This window comes from Mirounga angustirostris, unplaced genomic scaffold, assembly GCF_029215605.1.
Source record: "Mirounga angustirostris isolate CCGP_5_RB_7025 unplaced genomic scaffold, mMirAng1.0.hap1 SCAF_3, whole genome shotgun sequence".
Taxonomy (NCBI): domain Eukaryota; kingdom Metazoa; phylum Chordata; class Mammalia; order Carnivora; family Phocidae; genus Mirounga; species Mirounga angustirostris.
Window position 1 is genome coordinate 143,569,842 of NW_026991711.1, and position 15,892 is coordinate 143,585,733.

The window sequence follows — 15,892 nt, forward strand, 5'->3', positions numbered from 1 at the left end:
GGATAGTACCTGTTGTTAGTAAGACTGCATAAATATTCGCCAGTATGATAATTGTTATCACATGTTACATTGTTAAAAGATAATACTCAATTAGAGGCCAAAGTCCAATATCATTTAGATGAGAAGATGTGAATCTTATAACTTCTTTTAACACTACTGAAGTAACTTAAAATTGACTTCAGGTTTTTATTTATATTGACTGTTGATTTACATTCACATAATGGACAGAAAATGTATCTTGGAGTCGTGCAGATCAAGAGTTAACCCACACTATCTCAGTAACCAAAGATTAGCACTATTGTGCATGTGTGTCTTTCTACAGAATGGAATAATAATACTTATCCATAACTAATATTTATTGAGCACTTACTACATATCATGCACTTTTTTAAACACTTTATATGTAAGAATTCATCTTAACAGCCACTCCTTGAGAGAATAAGCCCTTGTCCCAGCTCATACAGTTAATAAATAGCAGAACTGAGATTGAAACTCAGGCAGCTTGATTCCAGAGCCCAAGCTCTTCATTAGCACATGTATAATGCATTCATTCATTCCGCAAACTTTATTTCATGCCTCACATGAAATAAATGGTGGTTTGGATATAGCAGCATATAAAATAGAGAAAATAAACAAATGCCTTCTGACAAATTTAACTCTCCGTGGTGACGTCCGAATTAATGCAGAAAGCAGCATGCTTCATTTGAAATATAATGCAAGCCACAGATGCAAACCCCATGTGTAATTTAAAATTTTCTAGTAGCCCCATTATGAAGAGAAACAGGTCAAATTAATTTTAATAATATGCTTTATTGAACCCAAATCTCTAAAATGTTATCACTTAGACTTGTAGCCAATATGAAAAATTATTAATGAGGTCGTTCTTTTTTTTATATATATCAAATTTTCATAGTCCAATGTGTATTCAGCACAGCACAGCTTAATTCGTATTGGCCACATTTTAAGTGTTCCATAGCACATGTGCCTAGGGGTTATTGCACTGCAGGGAGCACATGTACAGGATAAGCATGAGCCTGTGAGAAGAGCTTAGTGCAGAGGCTCTGAGTGGGGAAAGGACTTTGTACTCCATGGAGCCTAGAGCAGAGTGAGGAAGTGGGCGAGTGAGCAAGAGGAGGTTTGAAGGGGAGGCAGGTGCCAGATCATACAGAACCCTGTAGGTCATGATCTGGATGAGTCATCTGGGCAAAGGCAGGGACCTCTCTGCCCTGGTACTTTGAAGCACAGCTCCCTTTATCTTTCAGAGTCTGAGTCCTGAATCCAATGAGTGTATAATGAATAACTAAGTCACCACCAAAGCTTGTTAGCAAAAAAATTGTTTGTGGTAGTGTTCTTTTCACTGTGGCTTGTTCATTTTATCAGGCAGATTAATGCCTCATTTCATCTGAGTTATAAGTGGCTGTAATACTAACTTCCAACAGAGCTTTCAGAGTGTGAGCCAATCAAATTTCACCTTTGCAAACAGCACACATACATAATCAGCTTTGAGATTTGATGTGAAATGAAGCATTTTCATCCAGGGTTGGTTTAGTTCATTAAAGCTGGCTTTGATTTAAATTCCAAGTGATACTTTTAGCTCGTGTAGCAGTTAAAATGGAATGAAATTATCTGATTCCAAAGCTTCATCCCTTCCTTTCAGTAACCTTAGAATCCTGTAGATGTGTGGCATCAGGTGACATAGATTGTGAGTGTTTGTCAGTACAAGGATATCATGAATCCTGTATTACTTTTCTTTCAAATTTATACAGCATATTCAAGTTCATGGGCAACTTTGAAATTTTATAAGCTGAAGAACCTGGAGGCACTAGACTCTGCAGAATCTTTAAATACTAACGATAAGCCTTCACTAACTGCTGGACATAATTACAGGTACCTTTCCATAGATAGGCAAGAAGCATCCTTTATAAGCTGTATAGATCCTTAGAAAGATCCTTACATCTGTCTTTTTGTATCCTTCACAGCCTATTACCAAGGTATCTTACACTCTAAGTTTAAAAATACTTCAACATGGAAATATTTTTATCTTGGTAGATTAATGATGATGAATTATATATCAATAATATCCAAAGACCTATCCTCTTATTGGAAAATGCTGATTCCTGAATTTCCCTGTTTTAACAAAAGCCCACCTTCACATTCCAGTCCTACTACATAGAGCAAAAGTCTTTATATGTAACTATCAAAAGACTGAATTCAGGTCAGCACCAAGTAAATGAAACTATTTGGGAATCTAGTTTTGGTAAATGGACAAGTTTCTGTCTTTCTTATCCTCATCCTTGCACTCTCCATGATTCATTTATTCATTTGTTCATTCATTCAGTATACATCTATAGAGCTCTTTGTTTAAGATGCTAAGCTAAGGGGGCGCCTGGGTGGCTCAGTCGTTAAGCATCTGCCTTCAGCTCAGGTCATGATCCCAGGGTCCTGGGATCGATCCCCACATCGGGCTCCCTGCTCGGCGGGAAGCCTGCTTCTCCCTCTCCCACTCCCCCTGCTTGTGTTCCCTCTCTTGCTGTGTCTCTGTCAAATAAATAAATAAAATCTTTTAAAAAAATTAAAAAGATGCTAAGCTAGGTGCTGTGGAGTATAATTTTTTTTAGTATAAGTGGCTCTTCATTGAAAATGTTACATATATGATTGTAACATGATTTAGAATATGCTGAATGTCTCATAAGGTAAATACAAAATGATAAGAAATTTAGAGAAAGGAGGGACTCCTGGTGAGATTCAGAGATATAGTTTCTGAGGTTGGTTTTCAAGAATGCATAGACTTTCAATAGGAAGATCTCTGAGGGGGTAGGCATTTGAGAGAGGGAACCTATTCAAAAGAATGATCACTGCATTCTCTTTTTAAGTTGAAGTCTCCAAAAAAGCACAGTAAGAGGGCAAGAATGGAAGACAAGGCAAGTTGGGGTGTGGTGTTTGAAAACTTTGAGTGGCAGCTAAGTATCAGCCTAATTCTGTGGAAAATAGGAAGACTTTGAAATTTTTTGAGCCAAGAAACTATTACTCTTCAGACTTTTTTTTTCCTCGCAAAGCATTTAGGATGAATTGTACAGGAAATGGACAGGAAACAGGCCAATTGCAAAGTAATTCGAACAGGCCAGTGGGAAAATAATAGGGGTTGAAGCTACCAATCTTAGTGACATTTTGGAATTTTAATCTCAAGGCCCAGATCTTTGAGACAAGCATGTGGAAAATGTTGATGGTGACACATCATAAGTTTCTGATCTGGCCAGTGTGAGGAATAGGAGGGTGAGTAAGCAGCTGGTTTATGGGGAGCACAATGTGTTTTAGACAAACTAAATCAACAGTCTATCCATTATCGTCTCTAGATTGCTGACTTAAAAGCCAAACTGAAGTGAAAAGAGGGGTTAAGGGGAGAGGCAGAGACATGACATTCTAGAGATAAGATGTAAAGATCCATGACATTCAGACTCTTCCTCTCTAGATAACTAGGCCTGTTCTAACACAATTCCATACAGACCAATTTCAGATTGTAGCTGTTTTCTTCCTTTCTGTGATATTGTGATTTACAATAAGAAATATATATTTGGCCTCTGTCCCTGTTTCTGGCACAGAGCTCCCCAAACTCTTGGAATTTAAGAAGTGTTGAGAGTAATAAAGGTGTCTTCTGTTACGTTAGTGAGTGGCTTTTGGACCCCATCTAAGAATGAGGACTCCTTGTTCTTGAGCCAACCGCGTGATTAGAAGGTTGGAACTTTCAGTCTCATCCCCCAAACCTCCAGGGAGGGGAGAAGAGCTGGAGGTGGAGTTCAATCACCAATGCTCACTGACTTAACCAATCATGTCTGTGTGATGAAGCCTCCATAAAAACCAAAACGGGGTTCAGGGTTTGGAAAGCTTCTGGGCTGGTGAACACGTGGATCCTGGAAAGAGTAGCATACTCAAGAGAACATGGAAGTCCCACACCCTTTCCCCATGCCTTGCCCTGTGCATCTCTTCCATCTCTTCCATCTGGCTGTTCCTAAGTTATAGCCTTTCATGGGAAAAAACAGACAAACTGGTAATCTAGTCAGTAAAATGTTCCTCTCAGTTCTATCAGCTACTCTAGCAAATTAATCAAACCCTGGGGAGGGAAGGATCATGGGAACCTCTGACTTTTTGGCAGTCGGTCAGCAGTATGGGTAACAACCTGGACTTGCAACTGGCATCTGAAGTACAAGAAGGGGATCGTTGAAACCTCCAGGTTGATCAGTGGCACAGGGGACAACTTGGGCTTTCAACTGGCATCAGAAGTTGGAGGGGCTGTCTTGCAGGACTGAGCCCTTCACCTGTGGTTGCTGCTGCTATCTCCTTGGGCAGATCATTTCAGAACTGAGTTGAGTTCTTGGACACCCTGCTGGTGTCTGAGAATCGCTTGGTGGTGTGTAGGGAAGCTCCCCCACCACACACATTGGAAATGGTCTAAGATGACCAAAAGACTTCCCTCATTAAAACATGAAATCATCGGGGCGCCTGGGTGGCTCAGTTGGTTAAGCGACTGCCTTCGGCTCAGGTCATGATCCTGGAGTCCCGGGATCGAGTCCCGCATCGGGCTCCCTGCTCAGTGGGGAGTCTGCTTCTCCCTCTGACCCTCCTCCCTCTCATGCTCTCTGTCTCTCATTCTCTCTGTCTCAAATAAATAAATAAAATCTAAAAAAAAAAAACACACATGAAATCATCATTTTATTGCTTCATTAGAAAACTAAACATACAAACTGCTATTTGTGGAAGGTTAGGACATTGAAATGACTGACCTCAATTTTCTTCTTTAAGAGGAAACGCTTCTCTTTTATGACTAGAAGCACAGTCTGTGCATTTGTCCAGAGAATGGGTAGTGCACCTACTCTAAAAGAATGAAAGACCCTCGATTTTTTTGGAAGAGATTTTAAGATTATCCAACTGTTTCATCTACCCAGGTCAACAAATTACTTCCTGCCACCTTTCCTCTGCCTCTCCAAAATCTAGTCATTCTTCCAAGTTATGTGTAAACATACCTCATCCATGAAGCAGGTTTTATCTACACTCGTATGTTTTCTGTTCTTTAAACTCTTTTAGCAATAGACGTATAGCCATTATTGACATTTGCTTAATGATGTGCAAGTTTCCCTGTTAGATTCTATTATCTTTGAGAACATAGACCATCACTCATTTTCCCAACCTGCAAGTACCTTGCACGTAGTGAAAGGTTAATAAATAATTGGTGAATTAATGTATGTGTAATCACCTAGTTTGCTGAGGACGTTCAGTATGCCAAGCAGTGTTTTAAGCACTTTGCACATGCTAACCTCATCTCATCTTTGCCACAACCCTATGAGATAGGGACTGCTCTTTTGCCTAAAAAAGGTGAGAGTACATACTTACTTACTGGCCATCTCAGTAGCAGAACCAGGATATGAACCCAGACAACCTGCTTCAGAGCCTATAATCTTAGTTATTGTGTATTGCTGCTTATGGTACTACAGTACCCAATTTGTTTACCTTATGCAGGAGGGAAGACAAAGGGGCAGAACAATATTTAGAGCACTGCCTTTGTAATTGTGGATACATGGCTTTGTACAAGTCATACGTGAACTTCTCAGGTTCTTCATATAAAATGGACTAAGAGTAGTATTTATTTTACAAAATTTTTGTGGGGTTTCAATGAGGCAGTGCATATAAGATGCACGTAATAAAAGTGAACTTTTGTGATGGTGGGGAGGGTATTCCCAAGGTGTGGAATCTCCTTCCAGCTCTGGGAGTGATACTGTGGCGTCTGCTTTTCTCTGTTTGGTGCTATACTGTTTTTCGTAAAAGTGACGATTTCTAGCCAGTTTGAAGCCGTCCAGTAGTGGTTGTGGACATACAGAAAATAGCACTCATGTAGTGAGACTAAGCAGTGGGCCCAAAAGAAAATTAAAGGCCTTATAATTTTATAACCAAAATAAATCTCCCTCAAATGTTAAATTGTGGGCATCTCTTGGTGTCTTCTTACTGAGTGATTATTAACCCATTAACGTTGTACTTCATTCAGTGTGGTGGCACGTGGATACATTTTTCTTTTCAACCAAACTGTTAGATTGTATGTTGTCTGTAGCACTTGGAGTGCCTAGATAATTAATCCCATGGGGAGGAAAGAAAGGTCATTTTTATTTTTCTTTTAAGATTTTATTTATTTATTTGACAGAGAATGAGCACAAGCAGGGGGAGCAGCGGAGGGAGAGAGAGAAGCAGGCTCCCTGCTGAGCAGGGAGCCCGATGAGGGTCTCAAACCCAGGACCCTGAGCCGAAGGCAGATGCCCCACTGACTGAGCCACTCAGGCACCCCGAGAAAAGTCATTTTTAAAAGATTTGGGGGGGTGTTTATCTTAAAAAGATCTTTTTTCTAGTTCTTTGAGATTTTTCTGAAAAAAGAGATACTTAACCCCAAAATTAGAGTGAAAAACAAAACAATGCTAACTTCACTGGAGGAGAAGAGATAAAATTGTTTTAAGAAGAAATATATGCTCTAACTCTCACTTATTCCTCAGATAAAATAATGCACCTAATGTTTATATATGGGCCTGGCAAATGACAAAAGAAAATAATCATTTTATTACAGTGGAACTTTGCATGCAGAATTCAAGGGCAGGACCTACTCTATCTTTGAAGGGGGAAAAAGTATATCTGATTTATAGATCTACTTATCTCCTTAGAAGAATGTCTAGTGTAATGCTGGCAAGCCTTTGCATAGCATATTAATAATTTGAGAGTCAGGATTTGTCAAGAGGTCTGAGGTTCATATCAGTTTTTCTATAACTTTTTCTCACCTCTTTTGAATTATGGACATGGGAGCCATGTTTTAAACTATTGGTGGGCCTGTCACCGTTCATGGTGACACTTTCAGTATGTGCCTTGAATTGAATGTGTGTATATGACAGCTGAAACCAAGTGGCCTATAAGATATTATTCGTTTCTTTACCCAAAATCTGCTAGGATATGACATTTTGAAATTTTACGGTATAAAATACAAACTTTCAAAATATTAATTGAAACTCCGTGGGAAGCAATGTAGCATATAAGAAGCATGGTGTACTGCTTTGAATTGCAGTCTAAATAAATCTCACTCTGCTAAAATGATGACACTTGTATTTTGCCTGCATTAAAATCGTTTTAGAAGGTAATTGGTTTAGGTTATTGTAACACTGCCTGATAATATTTCTTTTGTTTTTCAAGGAAAGAATAAGGTATCATTAAATTATTGTTGCATGGGGAAGTCATGTATTATAAATATTAGTGAGTACAGAATATATAACAGACTTGTGAAAAATAAATACACTTCTTCACACAGGAGACTCACTGCAGGTTTCACCAGATTATTTAACTCATTCAAATAGATTTCTACTTCATAGACTAGAATTACTTCATAACTCATTTTATTTATATTTATTATTTTTAATTTACTAATTGGAAAATATATACAAGTACATAAAGCATTAAAGGGCCTATTTTGGAAAAGTAGCATGATTCTACTTGAGTAATAAATGAGATGTGTTGTTATTGTTTTGAACATTTGAAAAACAGAGTATATCAAAGCTTTTTTGTTGTTTCACCTAAAGAGAGAGAATGCCTAGGTCTTTATAATTTCAATGTAATTTTTTGAACATTAGAATTTCTATAACCAGAAAACTTAAGCCATTTTTAAAACTGAAGGATTCTCAGGGCACCTGCATGGCTCAGTTGGTTAAGTGTCTGCCTTCGGCTCAAGTCATGATCCCAGGGTCCTGGGGTTGAACCCCACATCGGGCTCCCTGCTCAGCAGGGAGCCTACTTCTCCCTCTCCCCCATGCATGTGCTCTTTCGCTCTCTCTCTCTCTGAAATAAATAAAATCTTTTTTAAAAACCTAAATAAAAATAAACAAAAACTGAAGAATTCTCATAAGTTATATAGTAAGTATATAATATATAGAAATATATCGGTATATATGCATATATGTAATTGTATCTCTTCCAGTGATAGCTATTTTTATGACTTAGAATGCCATTTCACTAAATTGAATATGTTTTTAACTGAGTAGAGTCATCCAATCAGCTGAGCATTCTCCTTCTGCACAGGTTCAAAGAAAAAACATCAACAACCCTTTGGTTTTTTTCCGGGCTGAAGCGAATTGGCTGAAGTGGTCAGTTCTGAGGGAGAGGGTGGTTCCTAAAGTTACAGCCCAGGAGTCTAAAGTTTCTCTGGCATCCAGCTTAATGTCATGCCTACTGTTGTACCCAGTCTTTAATAATTCTAGCATGTGCTTCTCACTTACTTATCCTGATATTTCACCACATTACCCAGCTGTAAGTTGGGGGCCAAGTGCCTTGTGAGCTGTTGGCAAAGAGTCAATTAGCTGAGCACAGGCAGCATGTAAATATGTCAGAAGAGATAATGGATGCCTCCCCAGCAAGGAAAATCAGAAGCTGTCCTTGAGCCCCACAAGTGAAAGGAATGGAAAGCAGGACAGACTGCTCTGAGCTGGGAAGCAGAGATGGTCTAGCTGTAGTGAGGAGTGGTGGGTAACAATCCTAGAGGTAGCTTAGTGACTCTCTACTCTACAGAATCCTAGTACATAAATCTAAGCAACTTACCAGCTAGAGATGCTTGGGAAGGCAAAGGAATAAAAGTCACGATACTTTTACTGCAACCTGGGTAAAATTTTGAGGACTGACCAAAGACCACTCTCTGGCATCTGCTATAATAAAATGATTATGTGTGTAAATCTCATACTCTGTTTGTCAGGTTGTGGAATGTGTGTGTTGGGTTTTATGAAATTGGGTGGACTTTAAGACTGAATAAATTAAATATCTGGTACGTGCAGATTTTAGAGCTAATTTATTTGTAACAAATCACACTGTCGATGCCTCGATCAAGAACAAGGGGGAAATGTCCAAAAGACTGTAACGTAAACACGTAAAGCATGTGCAAGGTATAGTAAGCTTTAAGGGAGTTGGACATTTCAGTTGATAAGACAGGAATGATGACAGAAGCCAAATCAACTTAAGGCAAAAAGTTCAAGTACCAATTAAGATAAGCCCTAATAGAAACTATTTGTCAGCTATTAAGTGTCTCTGCAGACATGGAAAGTCTATTTGCTACAGAGATTTGTTCATGGTTTTAACTATATTTAAGTAAGAATTCTAAATATTTTCAGATTTCAGCTCAACAGAACTGTTAGTGGTTAGGAGAAAAAATTGCTATCATTTAATTTAATAGATTGTCTAGGCCTTTGATTTTTTTTTATTTCTACAGCTTTTGTTTTCTTTCTGCTTTAAGATTCAGTTACTTTATCTATAGTAATTATTTTATGTGGGAAATTCTAAATGCAGTCTTTCTTAATTATTTACCCTAATGAATGGAAGAAATGTCGTCAATAACTGGACACCCAGTAACTGGATAAAAATGGTCTAAAAATATTTTATTTTTGATTCATACTGTGTTACACTTAGAAAATTTGCCTGATTTTTTGCACACATATATTGCATATCTAGAACAAAAGTTTTGTTTGCATACTGTATTTTGTCTCCATCTCTCTTTCTCTCTCTCCATATATATACATATATTTAGTTGGCCATGACAATTGTTAAAAAAGTGTTGATCCTGACAGTTAAGCCCTAGACTCGAACCAGATATCCCAACTTTTAGTACAATTCCTTGCCTTGCCACACACATGGTCTTGATGAAGGCATTTACTTCACTGAGTCTCAGTTTCCCCATTTACAGAAATCAAGTGAAAAATGTATCTTATTGATCTTGCCATGGGGAGCAAATGAAATAAGGTATGTTACTCTACTTCGATAAATATATGAATTAAAACTCAATAGGCTATAGACAGATATATGAATTAAAACTCAACGGACTCCATTTTAAATAAAATCCTAAAACAGAACAGAAAAGAAAATAGAGTTTGTTTGAAGGGAGTAAGATGTATCTAATCTCCTTTTTCCTTGTTTCATGGAATTCTTTTTATTTCTTGGTCAGGAAAATAGAAAAAATAATACTGTCTATAAGCTTAAAGACATTTGACAGAAGCCCTTTGACTTCTTATAAACAAGTATAAATACAGAGTGGATTCAAGAGAAAAGAAATATAAATAAAATTTGCTGAGCATCTTTATCTGTCGTAGTCACAGTGCTTGGCATTCACATACGTCATCTTACTTAGTCCTCTCTACCTTGTGACCAGCCTCCAAGGAGCAGTAGAACATGGGTGGATGAAAGTACATGCTCTGGAACTTGAATAACTGGTTTAAATTCCAGCTTCTTCACTGTCAAGCTCCGTGACCTCAAATAAGTCATTTAACCCCAGTGTGCCTTCGTTTTCTCACCTGCGGCACACTGAGGGTATAAATAAAATAGATTATACCTTTACGCAGGGTTATCTTGAAGATTAAGTGAAGAAATACCTGTAACACCCCTTAGAATACTTCTTGGCACATGGTTAGCAGTCAATAAATAATATTTGCTGACATTTTTGTAGAGCAGTTATCAAATGTTAACTCAGAAAACAGCATCTCATTAAGACATTTGCCCAAGTTTCCATAGAAATTGAAAAATGGAGCATTGATTCAGGTCTCTCTGAGTAACACTCACTGACCGGCCTTTATGGCTCCAACACTTGATTCTTTAAACACCTCCATCCTGACCTGTGTGAACTTGGACTTTACTGAAGGTGTAGGTGAAGGAGCGAGCAGGTTTATATCACAGCATTGGAACCAACTAAGAATGCAGTGTTTGATATTTCTGTGCTAAAAATTACTTCAGCCTCCCCACCACTGGAAACTTCTCACCAGACATGATTTTATGCAATCCTGGCCCTCCGCCATATTCTCTAATATTTCTTGTTTTCTCTCTCTCTCCTCTAGTCTCACTGTGCCTCCTGTCTTCTCTGATATCCCTCACCTTTACCTTCCTGATCATTTCTTATGTGGAGTGGTTTTGCTTCTACCTTGTTTACCTATCCTTTTTCAGGCCTATTTTCAGGACTTTATCTGCCATTTTGAAATAGTTATCTAAATCTTTATTTATATTAAAAAAAAAAAACAGTTTCTCAGAGAAACTTTGATACCAACTGTTGGATATCTTCCCAGCTATTCATCTGAGCATTTTGCTTCCCTTCTTTAAAAACCTGGAATATTTTTGTTACATCCAGAAAAAAATTTTAGGTCCTTCGCAGAGTATTAAAGGCCCTTGGTAATCTGCACCTTAGCTATTTTTCTACTATGACCTTCATTAACGTTAAAAATAAAAGTGAAAAATAAAAGTCAAGGCAAAATTTTTAAAAACAACCCATAGTATCCACTACCCAAAGATAAACCATGTTACTCTTTCAGTGTCTAGCCTTAGAATTACATCTTATGTATATAGATACATGTAATTTTATTTTATAAAAATTTAAACTTTATATACTTTCTTATAACCTATTCTTAAGAAATGAACAATAAATTATTTTCTAATGTCAATAAATATTCATCTATAATATTCTTAAGGGCTGAAAAGAATGTTGATAGAGACTCCCAACATTAATTTTACTAATCTATATAAGTAAATAAGTTTTTCCCAAGTTTTTGATACTATAAGCAAGAATGTTATATATATTCTTTTTTTTTTTAAGATTTTATTTATTTATTTGACAGAGAGAGACACAGCGAGAGAGGGAACATAAGCAGGGGGAGTGGGGGAGGGAGAAGCAGGCTTCCCGCCGAGCAGGGAGCCCGATGTGGGACTCGATCCCAGGATCATGACCTGAGCCGAAGGCAGACGCTTTACGACTGAGCCACCCAGGCGCCCAAGAATGTTATATATATTCTTAGAGCCAATCATTGCATATCTCTTTGTAGTTTTTAGTATGAATTTACAAATGTGGAGTTGGTAGGTCAGGATATAGCTGTAAAAACTGTTGTATTTTCTCTTCCTATTATCTTTTTTTTTTTTAAACATGTATTATTTGTTTCAGAGGTACAGGTCTGTGATTCATCAGTCTTACACAATTCACAGCGCTCATCATAGCACATACCTTCCCCAATGTCCATCACCCAGCCACCCCATCCCTCCCACCCCCCACCACTCCAGCAACCCTCAGTTTGTTTCCTGAGATTAAGAGTCTCTTATGGTTTATCTCCCTCGGAAAAAGGAAGGGGGGAAAATCGGAGGGGGAGAACGAACCATGAGAGACTATGGACTCTGAGAAACAAACTGAGGGCTCTGGGGGGGGGGGATGGGTTAGCCTGGTGATGGGTATTAAAGAGGGCACGTATTGAATGGAGCACTGGGTGTTATACGCAAACAATGAATCACAGAACACTACATCAAAAACTAATGATGTAATGTATGGTGACTAACATAACATAATAAAATAAAATTAAAAAACAAAACAAAACAACAACACTGTGTTGCACTTAGTCCTTGTAGGGTATATAGGGTAGGGCTGTATGTTATCAAATTGTAAATATTTGTCACATTTTTGGTGAAAATTCTATCTCATGGCTATACCCAATGTTGCATAACTTTTTCCTAGTGCTTAGCACATTTAGGTATTTATTCATATATATTTCAATATTCCATTTTAAGCTGAGGAAAAATGTTCTTTTATATAGCACTTAAGAAATCCAGTGATCGGTGTTTGCTTCAGCAACACATATACTAAAATTTAAACTGCAGAGATTAGCATGGCCCCCTGCACAAGGATGACACACAAATTTGTGAAGTGTCCCACAGAAAGAAAGAAAGAAAGAAAGAAAGAAAGAAAGAAAGAAAGAAAGAAAGAAAGAAAGAAAGAAAGAAAGAAAAAGAACGGAGGGAGGGAAGGAAGGAAGGAAAGAAGAAATCCAATTATCATGTTCTTGAGAGAACAATTTATAGTTGACCACAACTAAATACAGATATCAGAAAATAAAAACCACTTTTGTGTAAAAGTCTGTCTTTGTGAGTCTCAAAAATAATTAGATTTTGATATGTATATTTATGTTTAATAATAAGTTAAAAATAGAATTTTTTAATGTTTTACTTTGTCTTCATGCTGAAATTAATTTTAGAAAGATTAGGTAAAGAAATACTGAGAAACAGTATTCTCATTAGCAGTCATAATCAAAAGGTCTTGGTCACTGATGTTAATTACAGATTAAGAGTTGGTGATGGTCACACAATCATTAGGTGCTGATCCATTCAGTGGCTGGAGTTATAACTTGGAAATAATATTCTGTGGATCCTTAGAGAGCCAGTATTTTATCAGATAGAAGTATATTATATGGCTAGGTAGAAGACTTTGGGCCTTGCAAATGATCTCATCCTGACCTCCCTGGGATGCCTAGAGTACTGGGACTAGTTGGTAAGACTAGGTGATCTACAGCCCATGGTGGTCTGTTTGCCCTCCAGGGTGGAAGCTCTGAAATAGTGTATCTGTCTGAGAGAGTTGGTATGTTAGAAGTTGTGATTGTGACCACTGTTAGGAAGGTCTGGAGCAATCAGTTGTGTTTAGAGTGTGTGTTTAGAGTAGTCACTGTATTGGTGTTCAGACCCATCCTCCTGAGCATCAGTGTCCAGAGTAACCTGTGTGTTATTGTGGCCAATGCATCAGTCTCAGTTAATGTGCACGAGTGCTCAGTATATCCCAGCCATCAAGTTGGGAGAACTCTCCGAAAAGTCTTTTCTTTATTCCCAAACCACCTTCTAAATTTATATGAAGACTAATTTCCAGTTAGGAATGCAGCTATTATCCAGGGGAGGATACTAGAAGTGGGCTCATATCCCCTTTTCTGTTTTTAGTATAGGGGCAGGAAGTGGGGTTCCACCCAGAACTCATACTAGGCTAAGTAAGAGTCCTGAAAATGGCATGAATGCATACTATGTCCTAAGCACTTGCTAGGTACTAGGGATTTCAAGGGAACCAGATAGAAATGGGGTCTGTGCATTCAAGGACACGGCACTCTTCCTTCTTTCTAAAACACTCCTTTCTCCCTCACCTAATAAACTTGTTTACAAATGACTCTTTACCTGTATTTACTCCTCCACAAAAATGAAAGCTTGGTGAAGGCAGAATTCATCTGCTGAATTCCCAGGCCATGCCAAAGAGCTTGGCATAGAGTATGTGTTCAGTATATTTCAGTTGACTGTGTTGTACTCTAGATAGTCATAAATATGAAGGTTGGCTGGGTTAGAGTAGGAGCCACTTGAGGGGGCACTCATTGTACCTTGTTCAGCTTTATATCTCTGAAATCTAGCACATCTCTGGCACATAGTAAATATGCAGTATTTTTTAACAGAGTTGAATTAAGTTTAATCAGATCAAGTTATTGTTCAGAATACATTGACTCAGATATGCCAGTAACTTGAAATCAAGTTTCATAAAAAATTATTGCAAGAATTGGAAATGTTTCATATGGAAAAGACAAGACTTGGGAAGGATATGTGCTTGTCTTCAAATATAGGAGAGACTGATAAAGAAGAGAGACACTGGGCTTGTTGTGTCTATCCCAAAATAAAATAGATTGTAGCACTGAATTAGGGAGAGCTATCAGATTTAGTACATTGCTGACAAGAGCAAAGTGTTGCCCATCACTGGAGATGCCCAAGCAAAGATGCGGTAGACAAAATTTAACACTGATATGGATAGTCGATATAAGTGCCTGAGAACTGAGATTCCATGGTTTTTCTAGAAAAGTACAAACTAATATATTTCTTCAGTCCTCTATGATTTTACAAAGGGTGTTCTGGAGGAAAATTCTCTACCTTTCTCATAAGAAGGTTGTGCTTACACCTAATAATTGGATTGCTTTATACTTTACAAGTGGCTTTCATATAATCCTTGCAGAGATTATTTGAATAGGTAGACCAAGTATTATTATTTCCATTTTACATGAAAGAAGACAGGTGTTATATAGATTAACTCATTTGTCCAATGTCACACATGTAGTAATTGATGTAAATAGAACTTGAGCCCAGGTCTCTGTGGCTGCTTCTTCAGAGCTGTCTACTGCACCATGCCACTTCTGTTATGACTGAGATGAGAGAGGAAAAGTCAGAACCTCCTTCTTAAATACTAACACAGATCTTCTCTTACAGAAGGGCTCTGACAAGCCCTCTGTAATTTATAGTTAGCCTGAGTTTAAGAGGCATGATCAAGAGCAGTGGACAAAGAGAAACAAGATCCAGTTAAGAGCACAGGGCTCTGGTACCCTATGTTGCTATTTGCCTCACAGAATCTGACTGTTTTTCCTGGGAAGGAATTATAATGATGCTTTTATGTTCACGGCCAGGAAATGTTTATAAATCATAATGTACCATTTGCAAGTGATGTTACCTTATGAATATTAAAAGATTAGGAAATGACATTGGCTTTTGTTGAAAACCTTGAGTGACCCTGTAAGGAGACACAATAAATGATTGCTTTTATTGCAGTGCCCTCTAAATATTATTAAAACTCTTTATTGTAGGCAATAAATAATGGCAAGCGAATGCTTGATTTATAGCAATTACAGTACAGATGAGTTGGATTCATGTGCTGCACTGTAATGAAGATAATAGCTCAAAACACACAAGAAACAGTCACTCAGTGAAATATGAGCTGATTTGCATGATTCATGTCCCTTGAGTAACCTGTAATTGGCTATTATGAAATGGACTAAGAATGATTTGGTCTGCAAATAAGAGAAGTGGTACCAAATTACCATATAATCTGTGTGGATATCTTTTATTTTCAACACCAAACTATTTTTGTGGCTCATCGGATCTGTGCTCTTACATCTAACACGTGTGAGTGTTCAACAGCTGAGGACCATTCTTCTCTGATTCCTCTGAAAATGTTTTCTTTGACGATTACTTATCACTTCAACTTTATTCATAGGAAACATACAAACTTGCTTTATTTTAGCTTCCT

At 37.7% G+C, this 15,892-nt stretch overlaps 1 non-coding gene across 1 annotated transcript; it reads left to right on the top strand.

The window, feature by feature from the left end:
• Window positions 1–12,636: 12,636 nt before the first annotated feature.
• On the top strand, window positions 12,637–12,739 carry LOC123840047 (U6 spliceosomal RNA). The gene has a single exon (XR_006789870.1). It is a non-coding gene; the product is annotated as a U6 spliceosomal RNA (small nuclear RNA).
• The last annotated feature ends 3,153 nt before the right edge of the window (window positions 12,740–15,892 follow it).